A 15,734-nucleotide genomic window follows, 5' to 3' on the forward strand; every position below is an offset into this window, starting at 1 on the left:
TGTTTTCAATAGGAATAGGTTTTGTATTTTATCAAAGACTTTTTCTGCATCTATTGAGATAATCATGTGATTTTTGTTGGTTTGCTTGTTAATATGGTCAATTATGTGGATACTTTTCCTAATATTGAACCATCCTTGCATTCCTGGTATGAATTCTACCTGGTCATAATGAATAACCCTTGAGGTGACTTGCTGGAGTCTTTTTGATAATATCCTATTTAATATTTTTGCATCTGTATTCATTAGGGAAATTGGTCTATAATTATCTTTCTCTGTTTTTGACCTGCCTGGTTTTGGGATCAGTACCATTATTTGTGTCGTAAAAAGAATTTGGTAGATCTCCCTCTTTGCTTATTATGTCAAATGGTTTGTATAGTATTGGGATTAGATGTTCTTTGAATATTTGGTAGAATTCATTTGTGAATCCATCTGGACCTGTGGTTTTTTCATAGGGAATTCTTTGATGTCTTGTTCAATATATTTTTCTGATATGGTGTTGTTTAGGTAATCTATTTCTTCCTTTGTTAGTCTAGGCAATTTATATTTTTTGGAATTAATCATCCATATCACCTAGATTGCCATATTTGTTTCCATATAATTTGGCATAATAGTTCTTAATGATTGCTTTAATTTCCTCTTCATTAGAGGAAAGATTTCCCTTGGATACTGTCAATTTGGTTTTCTTCTTTCCTTTTTTTAATTAGACTGACCAGTACTTTGTCTATTTTTTTTTGTTTTTTCAATGTATCAGCTTTAAGTCTTATTTATTAAATCAATAGTCTTTGACTTTCGATTTTATTAATTTCTCCTTTGATTTTTAGAATTTTCAATTTAGTCTTCATTTGAGGTTTTTTAATTTTTTCACTTTCTAGTTTTTTTAATTTGCATGCCCAATTCATTGACCTCTGCTCTCCCTAATTTGTTAACATATGAACTCAAGTATATAAATTTCCCCTTGAGTACTGCTTTGGCTGCATCCCATAGGTTTTGAAAGGATGTCACATCATTGTCATTTTCTTCAATGAAATTATTGTTTCTATGATTTTTTCTGAGCTTTCTGGTTCTGAGTATCTTCAACCATATATCCATAAAGTAAAGTCTTTCAATTATTTAGCAGAAATAGTCAGACAATTTTCTAATGTTAACTACCAAATCCCAGAAAAGTCTTTAAGTGTATAAGATTATAACATATTTTTATAAGATAAATGAGAGACCAAAAGCCTCACCTACTTAAATGAAACAGTTCGACATATAAGGAAAAAATTGGAAAATGAGGGGATGCCCATCAATTGGGGAATGGCTGAACAAACTGTGGTATATGTTGGTGATGGAATACTATTGTGCTAAAAGGAATAATAAAGTGGAGGAATTCCATGGAGACTGGAACAACCTCCAGGAAGTGATGCAGAGCAAGAGGAGCAGAACCAGGAGAACATTGTACACAGAGATTGACACACTGTGGTATAATCGAATATAATGGACTTCTCCATTGGTGGTGGTGTAATGGCCCGGAACAATCTGCAGGGATCTAGGAGAAAAAACACTATCTATAAGCAGAGGATAAACTGTGGGAGTGGAAACACCGAGGAAAAGCAACTGCCTGACTACAGCGGTTGAGGGGACATGACAGAGGAGAGACTCTAAACGAACACTCTAATGCAAATATTAACAACATGGCAATGGGTTCGAATCAACAACACATGTTATACCCAGTGGAATCGTGCGTCGGCTATGGGGGGTGGGGGGAGGAAAAGAAAATGATCTTTGTCTTTAATGAATAATGCTTGGAAATGATCAAATAAAATATTATAATATTTTTTAAAAAAGATTTTTCTCAGGGAGAAAGGCAGAAGAATACCAGGACTGGAGGAATGTTGGAGGGATGCCATGGTATATAGGGGACTGGGCTTGGAGTCAGAAGACATGGGTTCAAATCCTACCTTAGATATTTTCTGCCTCTGTAACACTAGGCAAGGCACTATACTTTTCTACATCTCAATTTCTTCCTCTATTAAATTGAATGGGTTGGATTCAATGACCTATAAGGTCCCTTTCAGCAAGCCTTATGACCTATGATCATGCTATGTTCATTAAACTTGACTATGCAAAAAAAAAACATAACTTAGGGGGAAAAAAAGAAACAGAATCATTAAACAACTGGTTCACAGTTTGCCCATTGTTTTTTTGTACATGTGATTACTTCAGAAATGCTTCTCTCTTCTCTAGAGCAGTACTTTCACCTATAGATTGGCAACTTCAAATCAGTTTCCTCCAGCCAATCAGACACCTTCATCAATCTCACTTCATGTTTTTCCATTATCTTTCTAAGGACAGTGATGTCATCAAAGTCTCCAAATATCTCCATGTCTTCTATTCTTTTCTCCATCAAAAAGTAATAGGATGACAGGTACATTCAATATACTTTGGAGTACACATGAGCACACACACACACACACACACACACACATACACTTATGTGTCTTCTCATCTGTAATAGGTAAACAGTGAGAATTTCACTTTTGTCTGAAACTTCAACTCTTAATACAGTTTTTGGCACTTACAGGCACTTGTAATGCTTGTTAATTATTGAATGTTGCTTATTTCATGGTCAGACAATATAGTCTTGACCCCCTTCAATATTTTATATATGCTTATCTCAAGACTCAAAGAGAAATAGTCAAGAAAAAGGTCTTCTGTAATTATTGAAAAATAATTCCCAAGAACTGATTTTTTTCCTATAATGTCCCATCTTTGCATGCATAGCTATTCTGTATAGCTGTTTATAGTAATGGCCTTTAATTGCTTGTTAGATTAATGTAGCTATCATGGATTTGGAAGCATTTTCACCAATATATTTCTTTAATATCCTTAGTCTTACATAATGAATAATATATATTTTCTTCATTATACTGTATTTTGTTATATGTTTCTAATTATGACATTATTTTAAAATATTTTCACTGTCCCAACTAAGGTTGTTTCTTCTATAGAACTAGGTTTTTTTTTTCATATAATAGAACTGTGCCTTGTCTGTTTTGCACCAAAAACTATGACAATAAATGAAAGATGAGTTTTTATAAAGATTTCAATTCCATTTGGAATTTGTTGATTTCTGTGTTCTTCTGTGGTTTACCTGTAAGTCAGAAACAGGAAACTATCCATCAACAATCATCCCTAGAATCATATTTATTTGGTTAGTTGATTTACAGGAAGACACATCTTGAAGAATGATTACTGGTATAAAGGTATTTCTGCTATCTGTTAATCCCCTCAGATTGAGAGATGTAAATGCTTTTGTCTTATCTTACCAACTGTTAGGGGTTCCAGATTTAACATTAAATCTACTGTCTTTCAAAGACATATATGTTATTATCACATTAACTTCACAATAATTTGAATAAGTTAAGATCTTTAAATAATTATGTGTAAAATAGGAACCAATTTTTTAATGTTATATTTTGTTTCTTTTTTCCCTCTCAGGGTTTTGTTTGCAAGGTGTGTCTTCACTGACTTTTCCAAAGATCAAACTCTTTATTTGTGCAGTTGAGGCATTTAGTTTTCTTTATTATCACATATAAATATTTTGTAATCATTTCCTAATCAACTGTCATAGTATATTATTTTTCTTAGTATTTTATGCTTTTCTCCCATAATTTTATTTTTCTCCTTCTTTAAGATACAAACTTCTCCAAAATGAGCCTTTATTATTCATTTTTCTACTCATTTTAACTGATAATCTCCCTTACCAGCATTATTTTCATTAAATCATCCTATTCTGTTACAAAGTAATGTATATTAACTCAGATTGACAACCTGGGTTTAGAATTGAGGGCCAAAAACTCTGGAATTCTTAATCTGGTTTCACTACTGATTTATTGACATGGAACAGTGTTTTGATTTCATTTGTAATACTAAAGATAATGATTCTAACTTATCAGTGCTTACTTCCTAATTTCACATTTGAGTCTCCTTAAAGCATCTTAGAAAAGCCTCTTGAACAGTGAAGGAAAGCTAATTCCTGAGAAAACTAGCCTAGCAGCCCAAACTTTTACAAAGAAGAACAATAAAAAATAAAATATAACTAACACTTATGAAATGATTTATGGTTTCCAAAGCCCTTTTTATCCATTATTTCATTTGATCCATATAACAAACTGTGAGGTGGACACTATAGGAATTACTAACCCCATTTTATAGATGAATAACTGAGCCTGATATTGGTTAAATGACTTTCTCAAAGTTACACAGCTAGCATATGTTGTTATACCAATAAAAATATTAAATGCTTTAAGTATCATTCACTACAAAATATTTTTATTTTCTATTGAGAAAATGTCCTTTGACGACATCTCAGATGATATTGTGATAACTTCAATTGTATAATAAGTTCAACTTGGGTACTTATGATTCTAACAATCAAAAAATAACTGAGTCAAATAATTTTCTACAATATTCTGCCCTCTGACAGATAAATATCTGAATTTCCCAGGAACATGAGATATAGTTTATAATGACAATTGATTTTAGAGGATCATACTTATCAAAGACATAAGCAGGTTTATTTAATCATGCTAATTACCATAAAATATAATGATATTTTGCTGTAGTTTTAGACACAAGTAACAATTTAATATAAGATCTATTACTTTTTAAACCTTATAATGAATGAAATTGAGTCAATTTTAGATGAAGGGAAGGCATTGGAATTAAGAGGAACAGGGAAGATGTCCTATAGAAGGTAGGATTTTAATTAGACATTAAAGGAAATCAGGGAGGTTAGTAGTCAGAGCAGAGGAGGGAGAGCATTACAGGCATGAAAGATATTCATGAATTCCCAGGGCCAAGAGATTGATTGAGTTTCTTGTACTTGAAAAGTCACTGGACTGAAAAGTATGTGTCAAAGAATAATATGCAAGAAGACTGAAGATGTAGGGTGGGACTAGGTTATGAGTGGTCTTAAATATCAAACAGAGCATTTTTTGTATTTGCTTCTGGAGGCAATAAGAAGCTTTTGGAATTTATTGACTAGGAAGGTGACTTCATTTTAGGAAAATCACTTTAGTGACTGAATGGAGAATGGGACGGAGTAAAGAGAGACTTGAGACAGACAAACTCACCAGCAGACTATTATGGCCTATACCAGAGTGGATAGTGTCAGAGAGAAGGAAGTATATTTGATAGAAGTTATGGAGGAATTCTTGCCCACAGCTTGCATCTGGGAAGAGGGAAGGAGAGGGTGAGAGATCATGAGGAATACAGGGACTCCTAGGTTGTGAGCTGGAGGGAATGGATTGGAAGGGACTATTGCCCTCTACAGTGATAGGAAAGGTAAGAGGAGGTAAAGGTTTAGGTGGAAAGATAATGAGTTCAGTTTTGAACATTGAGTCTAAGATATCTATTGAACATCCAGTTTGAGATATTTGAAAGGTAGTTGGAGATACAAGATTGGAGGTCAAAAGAGATTGGAGCAGGATAGATAGATTTGAGAATTATCAGCATAAAGATGTTAATTAAATCCCTGGGAGCTTGACAAAATCACCAAGCAAAGTAGTATATAGAGAGAAGAGGACACAGGACAGAACCCTGAAGAACACCTATGTTTAAAAGGCATGGTCTGAAGGAGGATGCAATAAAGGAAACAGAGGAGTGGTCACATAAGTAGGAGGAAAACCAGGAGAGAATGAATCTTGAAAAACTAAAGAGAAGAGGGCATCAAAGAGAGAGTGATCAACTATGTCAAAGACTACAGAGAGGTCAAGGAGAATGAGGACAGAGAAAAGGCCATTGGATTTGGCAATTAGGAGATTATTAGTAATTTTGAAGAGAGCAGTAGAATTGATAACATTAGAAGCCAGATTCTAAGGAGTTAGGAAGAGAGTGGGAAAAGAGAAAGTGGAGGCCCCTATTGTATACTGACTTTTGGGGGAATTTAGCTAAGGGCAGAAGAAAAAGAGGAAGATAGTAAACAAGGATGGCTAGAGCAAAGTTTTTTTTTTTTAAAGAATATGGGAGATTTGGGCGTGTTTATAGGCAGTAGGGAATGAGCCAGTAAAGAGGGAGAAATTGATAAGTGAAAGAGTAGGGATGACAGAGGAGGTGATAGAGAAGGAGATGATATAGAAGGGAATCACTTGAATGGGTTTAGCTTTGGTAAGGAGTAATACCATTTCATCATGTAAAGCAGAGATGGAGAAAAAAGTTGCAGAAGGCATCTTTTCATAACAGGAGATGAAGAAGAGGGAGTTCACAGAGAAAGATAATGGCCTCAATTTTCTTCTGTAAAATGTGAGGCAAGATTCTCTGCTGAGAGAAAATGACAGATTCAGAGGGGAGAGATCAGTTTTATATGGGTTGATGTGAGGGGCAAGTTAGAGAAGACTTCATAGAAGAGGAGAAATCTGAACTGGACCTTGAAGGGGAGAATTTCAGCAAGCAGAAATATAGTGGAATTCTATTTCATGCTTGGAACACAGAAGCAGGAAAGAGCCAGATGAGATCATAGAACATTTAAAAATTTAACTTGATAGTACAGAAGACATAAAGAAAAGTGATACAAAGTAAAATGGAACAGATGAGTTAAATTCAGCTCGTGGAGGGTCTTTTAATATTAGAATTTTTTTTAAGAAAAAAAGTTTTGTATTTTATTTTGTTTTTATTGGTCCATTTTTTTAAATTATATTTTTCCTGATTACATGTAGGTACAATTTTTAATAAGCGTTTTCTTACACTTTATGATCTATGTTCTCTTCCTTTCCCTTCCCCCTCCCCATACAGCAGTTTGATATAGATTATATATGTGCTATCATGTAATACCTGTTGGTCATGTTGCAAAAGAAGACATATTGATTATGTGAGAAAAATATTCATGAAGGAAATGAAGTGAAAAGTGGCATGCTTTAATCTGTAATTCAGATTCTTTCTTTCTATGGCAGCAGAAAGTCTTTTCTTCATTATCAGTCCCTGTGAGTTGTCTTGGATGTTTACAGAACTGATACTAGTTAAAATGATCCATAGTTGATCATCATACTATATGCAATGTTCTGGTTTTGCTCACTTCACTTTGAATCACTATATATAGGTCTTTCCAAGTTTTTTTTGTGATCATCTTCTTCATCATTTCTTATGGCACAATTGTGTTCCATTACAATTCCACCACTTGTTCAGCCATTCCCCAATTGATGAACAGCCTTTCAGTTTCTAATTTTTCCATGACAAAATTGCTGCTATAAATATTTTTGAGTAAATGATCCTTTTCCACTATTTGATTTCTTTGAGATACAGATCTTTTAGAATTTTGGGGGGGGTCAAAGGATATGCACAGTTTTATGGCATAATTCCAAATTGCTCCCCAGAATGGTTGTAAGCACTTCACAGATCCACCAGCAGTATATTAATATTAGCCAATCTGATAGGTGTTAGGTGGCACCTCAAGAGTTATTTTGATTTGCATTTATCTAGCTAATAGTACTTTGGAGCATTTTTTCATATGACTAAAGATAGTTTTGATTTCTTCATCTGAGCTGCCCACTTTTTGTCTCTTTTCATGTGACTACTCTGTCTTATCTTTCTGACATAAAATCCTTTAACAATGTCTTTTACTGCTATTCTTTCAAATTCCTTATTGATTATATGTTGCAGTCTGTTCACTGCAGTAGTGCCTTTCCATTTACCTTTGGATGATGTTGGTCCCTCTTTGGAGCAGTGATCTTTCAGGTCTTGCTCCTTTGTATAAACCAGTAAAACATTTGTATTAAAAAAGAAAATCCCTAATCAAATGCTTTTCAATTTCCTAAAATCAATTCACCTCATTCTTCTTTCCAATTCTGATACTGTCTGATACATTCTGATATATACATAATACATCAATTCTGATACATTATATTGTCTGTTCTAGGTGTGCATACTATGAACAAGCTCTATAATACATCCAGTCAAATGCATGTTGAAATCTAGACAATAGTACTTCATTAGTTTTATTTTATGGATGAACTAGTTAAATTCTTTTGAACAAATACAATGCTACCAAAGTGAATTTATACTTTTAATTCTATGCCAAACAAATTATTGAACTCAATAAAATAATAATATATTAACTTGAAAATAAAATATCTAGAATATCAAGAGAGATAATGTGGAAAAAATGAAGGATGCAGAGGAAAATAATAATTCTAAAACTCAAATTATATTAGAAAGCAGCCATTTTCAGAACTTTTTCATATGAATTAAAAATGTTGAAGTAGATAAATAAAACAGATTACACAAATAACAATCAGAAAAACATTTAACTCTAACAACCCAGTCTTTGATAAGTAGAAAACAAATTACTTAGGGAAAAAAACCCTTTATTTAATCATGGTATCAATTTAAGTCTCTACCAGCATTACACTAGTGGACCCATTTTCCCACATCCTCTCCAACATTTATCTTTTTTCCTTATTCATTATCTTTGCCTGTCTGATGGGTATGAGAGAAGACATTGACTTTTCAAAGACACAGTACATGCTGGTGAGTAAAATTAATCCCAAAGGAATTAATTTTGGTAACCTATATAATTGTTTCTTCAGAACCTTCAATGCCCAGGTTTCTATGTATTCACCATCATGGTGTAATGTTTTCTGCTTAGATATTTACTAGGCTTATGGTACACACAATCAAGACAATTTAATGTATAAAAATCTTAGAGATTAGCTGGGATGGCACGAGAAAATAGCTAAGGCCTGAATTAATCTCTGTTCTTTCTATGTTGTACTTTCTAACTCAACAGGGGATACAATGGATAGTATCCCAGACTGAAGGTTAGGAAACCTGGCAAAAGCAGAATTAAGTAGAATTAGGCTCCAGTTCTATTTTGGCTATTAATTACTTTTAAGATTTTAGGATACTCCACTGATTTTCAGTTTCTTTATCAGAAAAATGAGATTGATGTGGATGATCAATATCTTTTCTTTTATTTCACTAAATATTTTCAGTTACACATAAAATAAATTTTTTCCACCTCTCTTCCCTACCCCTTCCTGGAGCTGACAAGCAATTCCATTGGGTTATATATGTATTTCCATGTTATCATATTTTTAATAGAGTGATCTTTTAAGATAAAAACCCTTTTAAGATAAAATCCCCATTGAACTACATGATTAATCATATGTTTTTCTTCTATGTTTCTACTCCCACAGTTCTTTCTCTGGATGTGGATAGCATTCTTTCTCATAAGTTCCTTTGGATTATCTGGATTGTTGCATTGCTACTAGTAGAAAAGTCCATTACATTTGATTGTGCCACAGTTTTTCAGTCTTTGTGTACAATGTTCTCCTGGTTCTGCTCCTTTTGCTCTGAATCAATTCCTAGAGGTCTTTCCAATTCATACAGAAATCCTCCAGTTCATTATTCCTTTCAGCAATAGTATTAATAGTATTATTATTATATAATATATATAATTTTTATTATTTATATACATATTATAATTATAAATTAAATATATGTGTATAATAATATATATATATAAAATAATAATAGTAAGAATACAATAGTATTCCATCATCATCAGATACCACAATTTATTGAGCCATTCCCCAATTGGTAGACACTCCCTCATTCTCCAATTTTTTGCCAACACAAAGAGCACAGATATAAATTTCCCTATTATATCTTTGGGGTACAAACCCAGCAGTGGTATGACTGGGTCAAAGGGCAGGCAGTCCTTTAAAGCCCTTTGGGCATAGTTCCAAATTGCCCTCCAGAATGGTTGGACCAATTCACAACTCCACCAACAATGCATTAGTGTCCTGATTTTACCACATCTCCTTCAACATTTATCACTTTCCTTTGCTGCGGAATTGGCCAGTCTGCTAGGTCTAAAGTGGTAGCTCAGAGTTGTTTTAATTTGCATTTCTCTAATAGAAGTGATTAGGTATTAACTCAAAGCTGTTTTAAATTGCATTTCTCCAAATAAGAGTGATATAGAGGAAACACCCATATTATTTTCTTCTTTTAAATTACAGCTTTCTCTTAACTCATGAATAATGCAGACACTTTATATTCAAAGTTTTTTTCCAGATCCTGAAAATAAATTAAAGAAGTTTTAATGCCAACACTTTTATTAAATATGTATCATTTTTATAGATACTTGTAAGAAACTACCTTCAATTATTTAATCATGTGCTCCTTCCTCTTCTATTTCCTCATCTACAGATGTGGAAGCATTATTTGAGTCATCACCATCACCCTCTTCTTCCCACAAAACACCATCTTTACTACCATCCATACTGTTTGATATACAACATTTTAAAAATCCAAGCACAATGGACTCAATGGAAAATTTGTCCCAAGTAGTTTTGATCCAGTTCCCTAATACAGTGACTGACTGTTTTTTTGTTTTTCCTGATGGAGTAAATTCATAGTTTCTGGTTCTCATCCACATTTTTTAATGTTTTTTCCTCAAATGATTTTGAATGGCTTATTAATGACTACATATAATACTTATAATTGCTAATAACAACTAGGTCTGTGCACATTTCAGCAGTTCTCTTCACATTTTCAGTCAGGTGACCCTTGAACCCCTGACTATGAGCATTCCTCTTTGATGCAGTAACACACCTGGATGCCTACCCCAGACCACATTCCATCAATCTAACACAAGTTCTTCATTCATTGATCCCCTTTCCTGCATACAAAAGATCACTCCTGATGGTAACTTTTCCTTAGGTTATGTTTTACACCTTAAAATTATGTAAGAAGTCAGTTTTCGCCCATCAGCCACGACTGCAACATCACAGTCATTCTGGTTTTCTCATTTCCAGTAGTTTTAATCAACCCTGATTTGTTCCTTTAGTATTAATGGTGACATTTGACAGAATATCAAATTGAACAGGCATTTAGTCGGCATTTCCCATCTGCCCCAGGAGATAGCCATCCTTTTTATGTGTGCTGAAGCACACAATACACAGCTTTTGGTTTCAAAGCTGGAAGTGCTGGAATACAGTGTGAATGCAACGTTTGCACTCTATTTTGGACTAATACGATACTTGGCATTCAGTTTAAGATATCTAAAAGGTCCTTGGAAAGGTGAGCTTGAAGGTCAGCAGAGTTTGGGGCCGGAATGGTGCCTTTGAGATGGCAATTAAATCCGTGGCACAGGATGAGATCGCCAAGTGAAGTAGTCTAGAGAGAGAAGAAAAGAGGGCCCAGGACAGAGTTGAGTGACACCTATGTTGAGAGGACTAAGATTCCTTCCAGCTCTGGTGCCTTATGATTCTATCTGGAAAAGTAAAACGTTTGTCTCTCTTGAGACACTAGCTATTCAGTGAAAATGTGTTGGTTCCAGGTGTTTAGATATTCAAGTTTTTGAGGGAAGCATTTTATTCTGCCCACTCATAACCATTTCAACAGGTGCTGTTGCCATTTTTAGTTGCGTAACACACCCAATTTTAGCTTCCATAATTGAAAGCAAACCTCCCTCTTGTTTATAAGAAGAAAGAAAGTTAGTGTTTTCTTACATTCCTGGGTCCAGCTGGGAGGCAACAAGGATTTTGAGAGGACTGACATAGTGTTTTCTTGCTTACTTCCCTAAGTGGAACAAATCTGTTTTAAAGATGTGCCAGACAGATGGTATTATTATTATTTTTAAGACTCCAGTGGTCAAGTACAGACCATGAAATTTTGAAGGATGAAGGATTTGTATTATTTATTTTAGGTGGAAAAAATCTATTCATACCAAGTACCATTTGATTAAATATGGCTTTGTCCCAATTTTGCATAGTAATAGTTTCCTAATCCACATTTAGTAGTATCTTACTCTTATGTGCTCAGTCAATTTTATCAGTAAGTAAAATATTCAAGTGGACTGAAATAATGTACAGATTTTATGAGGACCACAAATCAAATTTGCACATATATACTGTATGTGTAGATTCATGGTACAGGATTCAGTTTGTCTTTTCAATATCAACATAGGATAAATTAGTGTGCTATTTTCTCATCTGCTCCTGAGATTTAAAGATTCTTTGAGGTGATATGTCATAATTATATGAAAAATGGATTATGTAAAATTAATCACATTTAAATAGTTTTTTGATCTCAAAGTACTTCTGGTGAGTTTTCTTGTAGTCAGATCATTAATATGATCAAAAAAACATCTAGAACTCATTGCCATTAAAGAGAAGATAATTAATGTGGTGGACCTTTTCAACTATAAGGCTTGTCAGCAATGTAATATTATATTCAAAGTAACCATAAGTAGAATTAAATACATAGGAGTATATCTTCCAAAACAAATCCAGAAACTAAATTAACATAACTATCAAACACTTTTTATATAAAGTCAGATTTCAATAATTAGAGAAATATTAATTTTCCATATTGGCAGAGCCAATATAATTAAAATGGCAAACCTGCCCAATCCATTTATTTAATGTCATTCCAACTAAATTACCAAAAAATTTTATTGAAATTGAAAAAATGTTTTTCATTTGTAAAAACAAAAGATTAAAAATATTAAAGGAAGTAATGAAAAAAAATGTTAAGGAAGGTCTAGCAGTACCAGATTTCAAACTATATTATAAAGCAGTAATTATCAAAATCTTGTACCAGCTAAGGAATAGAAAAATCAATCAGTGGAATAGAATAGACATAAAATAAACAGTAATAAAATATTTTAGTAATCTTGTGTTTGACAAAGGTAAGATTCCAGGTTTGGGGAATAAGAATTCACTGTTTTGTAAAAATTGTTGGTAAAACTAGAAAGCAGTTTGGCAGAAACTAGATACAGATCAGTATCTTAACACCATTTACCAAGATAAGATCAAAACAGATACCTGATCTAGGCATAAAGGGAGATATTATAAACGAATTAAAAGAACAGGGAACATTTCACTATCATATTTATGGATTGGAGAAGACTTTGTGTATAACCATAAAGATAGAAGGCATTGTGAAAAATTAAATCAATAATTTTGCATACATTAGATTGAAAAGGTTTTTAGTACAGGTAAAACTAATACAGCCAAGATTAGAAGGAAACAGTAAGTTGAGAGTTGGGGGGAATTATAGACAGTTTCTCAGTCTCCTCTCTAAAATATATAGGAAATTTTGTCCAATATAACAGAATATAAGCCATTCCCCAAATGGACAGACAGTTTTTAGAGAAAGAAATCAAATCTATGCATAAGTATATGAAAAATGCTCTAATCAATTATTAGAAAAATGCAAATCAAAACAACTTTGAAATATAGTCACACAATTATGAGATTGACTAAAATGATAAAAGGGCAAAATGACTAATATTGGAGGGGATGTGTAAAAATAGGGACACTGATACATTGTTGTTGGAACTATAAATTTATCCAACTACTTTGGAGAATATTCTGAAATTATAGTCAAAGATTTATAAAACTATTTATACTTTTTGACCCCATAATGTGATTACTAGGTTTATTTCCTACAGTGTTCAAGGAAAAAAGAAAAAGCTATATGTTCTAAAATATTTATAGCAGCTCTTTTTGTGGTGACAAAGAACCAGATACTGAAGGGATGTCCATCAGTTGGGGAATGGCGGAACAAGCTGTGGTATTTGATTGTAGTGAAATACTGTTGCACCGTAAGAAATGACAAACAAAATGATCCCTCAAAAATTTGGTGGATTTATATGGAATGGTGCAGTACAGAGTGAAGTGAGATGAACCAGCAGAATGTTGTACATAGTAAAAACAATAATGTATAATGATTGAATGTGAATGGTTTAGCTATTATCAACAAAGCAAGGAACCAGAACTCCTAAGGACTCATAACAACAGTAAGATACCTTACTGCCATAGAAGGTAGGGGGGATGTGAATGCAGATTGAAACATACCATCCTTCACATTATTTCCTCCATGAATTGTTCTCTAGTATAAGCAATATGTGTCTTGTTTCACAACATGATGACCAGGAAATATGTATTATATGATAACACATATACAATCTTTATCATATTACCTGCCTTCTTGGGGAGACATTAGGATATGGGTGGGAGGAAAGAGGAAAAAAAGAATGAGACAGATTTTTGGACATAGCTAATATTTTAATTTGTTTCTCTTAGATAAACATATTATAATTTATTGCATGTTTATAACAAATCATATATATTATATTATTATGTTATATGTCATGATATATATAAATAAATGGTAACAAAAAAAGTTGAAGGAAAAGAGGGAGAAAAAAAGAATATAGGTATTCCTCTTCCACCTACTTCTTTCTACCAGGGCCCAAAACTTGGAGCTTTAATTTTTTTAAAATCATCTTTGGAGGTTTTTGCCCCAACAGAATTTGTCATTGAACTATAAATGAATTTAAAAGAGCTTTACTCATCACCTCATTAATCCCTCTAGCTCACTTGATAGTACTTTGTAAGAGCAAATAGTATTGAAATTGAGATAGCATAGTTGTATGCATACCTTACAAGAAGTATGTCAAAACATTTTTTATTAGAAATCATGGCTAGATTGTAACCTGCACGAAATTAAATACATCAATAAGATCTTACATTCACTGAAGAAAGAATACTCATTCTTCATATACTCATATGAGAGTATGTTATTTATATTGATTCATCCTTCCCAGATAATTTATTCTAGAGATGAAATCTAATGTAAGCCTTCTGTTTCATAGTGGAAATGATTCATAACAAAAGCACAGATGATTCAATAAGAGAATCTCTTCACTCTAAGAGTGCTTTAAAAAAAAACAAACTTCAATTCTTTAGTTCTTGCTACTAAGATCTTTATGCCAATTATTCATTTATTCTTCAAGAGCATCTGTAATTCATCTTGTGCATACTGATTGGGGAGTTACTCAGCTTCTTTATAATGTTGACATTTTTGAACTATCTAAATAATAAGATTGACTTGAAATGTACTTTAAAGTTGAAAAGTACATTCATAAGGGTGAATCATAAATGTGGACTTTAAACAGAAAAGCTTCATGGCAAATGAAAGATGGCCTGTGAATGTTCTGGTGAAGAGGTTAGGTGTCTGTTCTCTAAAGTTCAGGGTTGAGGCAACTGGCACAACCCTAGTTCAAACCACTGTTGAGACTATTGGATCCTTGAGAGTAGAGTTATTCTAGACATGTGTTTTATGGAACAAAGCTGCCCAAAAAGTGGTTTAAAATCCCTCTTCAAGGTTGATTTACAATATTAATTTTGTTATATTCTCAGAGAGGGAAGATTTGATTTCTAAATTTTAGCTCTTTTGAGCAGGGGTTCTTTAACTTTTTTTGTGCCGTGGACCCTTTGGCAGTTCAGTTAAATATTTGAATCCTTTCTCAGAATAATATTATTAAATACATAAAATAAGATACATCAAATTACAAAGGGAAATCAAGGTTACTGAAAATTAAGATTTTTCTCATCCAAATTTGTGGGACACCTCTAATCTATTCATGAACTCCTCGAGGGCCTATTGACCCCAGGTTAGGAACCCTTGTTATAGAGAGGCTCTTGTAATACTAATATATTTATTATATAAAAATAACATGAAAAGAATATCCATTATTAAAAACTATTAGTGAGAGTATCCAGTCATAAAAGATGGAATCTGAAAGCTTCTATTATTGTAGCAGAGCCTTTGTCAATTAGTGAGTGAAATAGCAAGTAGAATTTGTAAATACAGAAGAAAAACATCATTAATTTAATAATAAGCATTTGTTTTTTTAAACATTAAGGTGCTGAAGAGTTCCCAAGAAAATGTCTATGATTGAG

The 15,734-nt window shown here is 33.0% G+C and overlaps 1 protein-coding gene across 13 annotated transcripts in view; it reads left to right on the top strand.

Annotated features, from left to right (window-relative positions):
* The window catches only part of CCDC91 (coiled-coil domain containing 91), a 481,978-nt gene that overhangs the window by 446,592 nt on the left and 19,652 nt on the right, over positions 1-15,734 (top strand). The window lies entirely within an intron of this gene.

Source organism: Monodelphis domestica, chromosome 5 (genome assembly GCF_027887165.1).
Source record: "Monodelphis domestica isolate mMonDom1 chromosome 5, mMonDom1.pri, whole genome shotgun sequence".
Lineage (NCBI taxonomy): Eukaryota > Metazoa > Chordata > Mammalia > Didelphimorphia > Didelphidae > Monodelphis > Monodelphis domestica.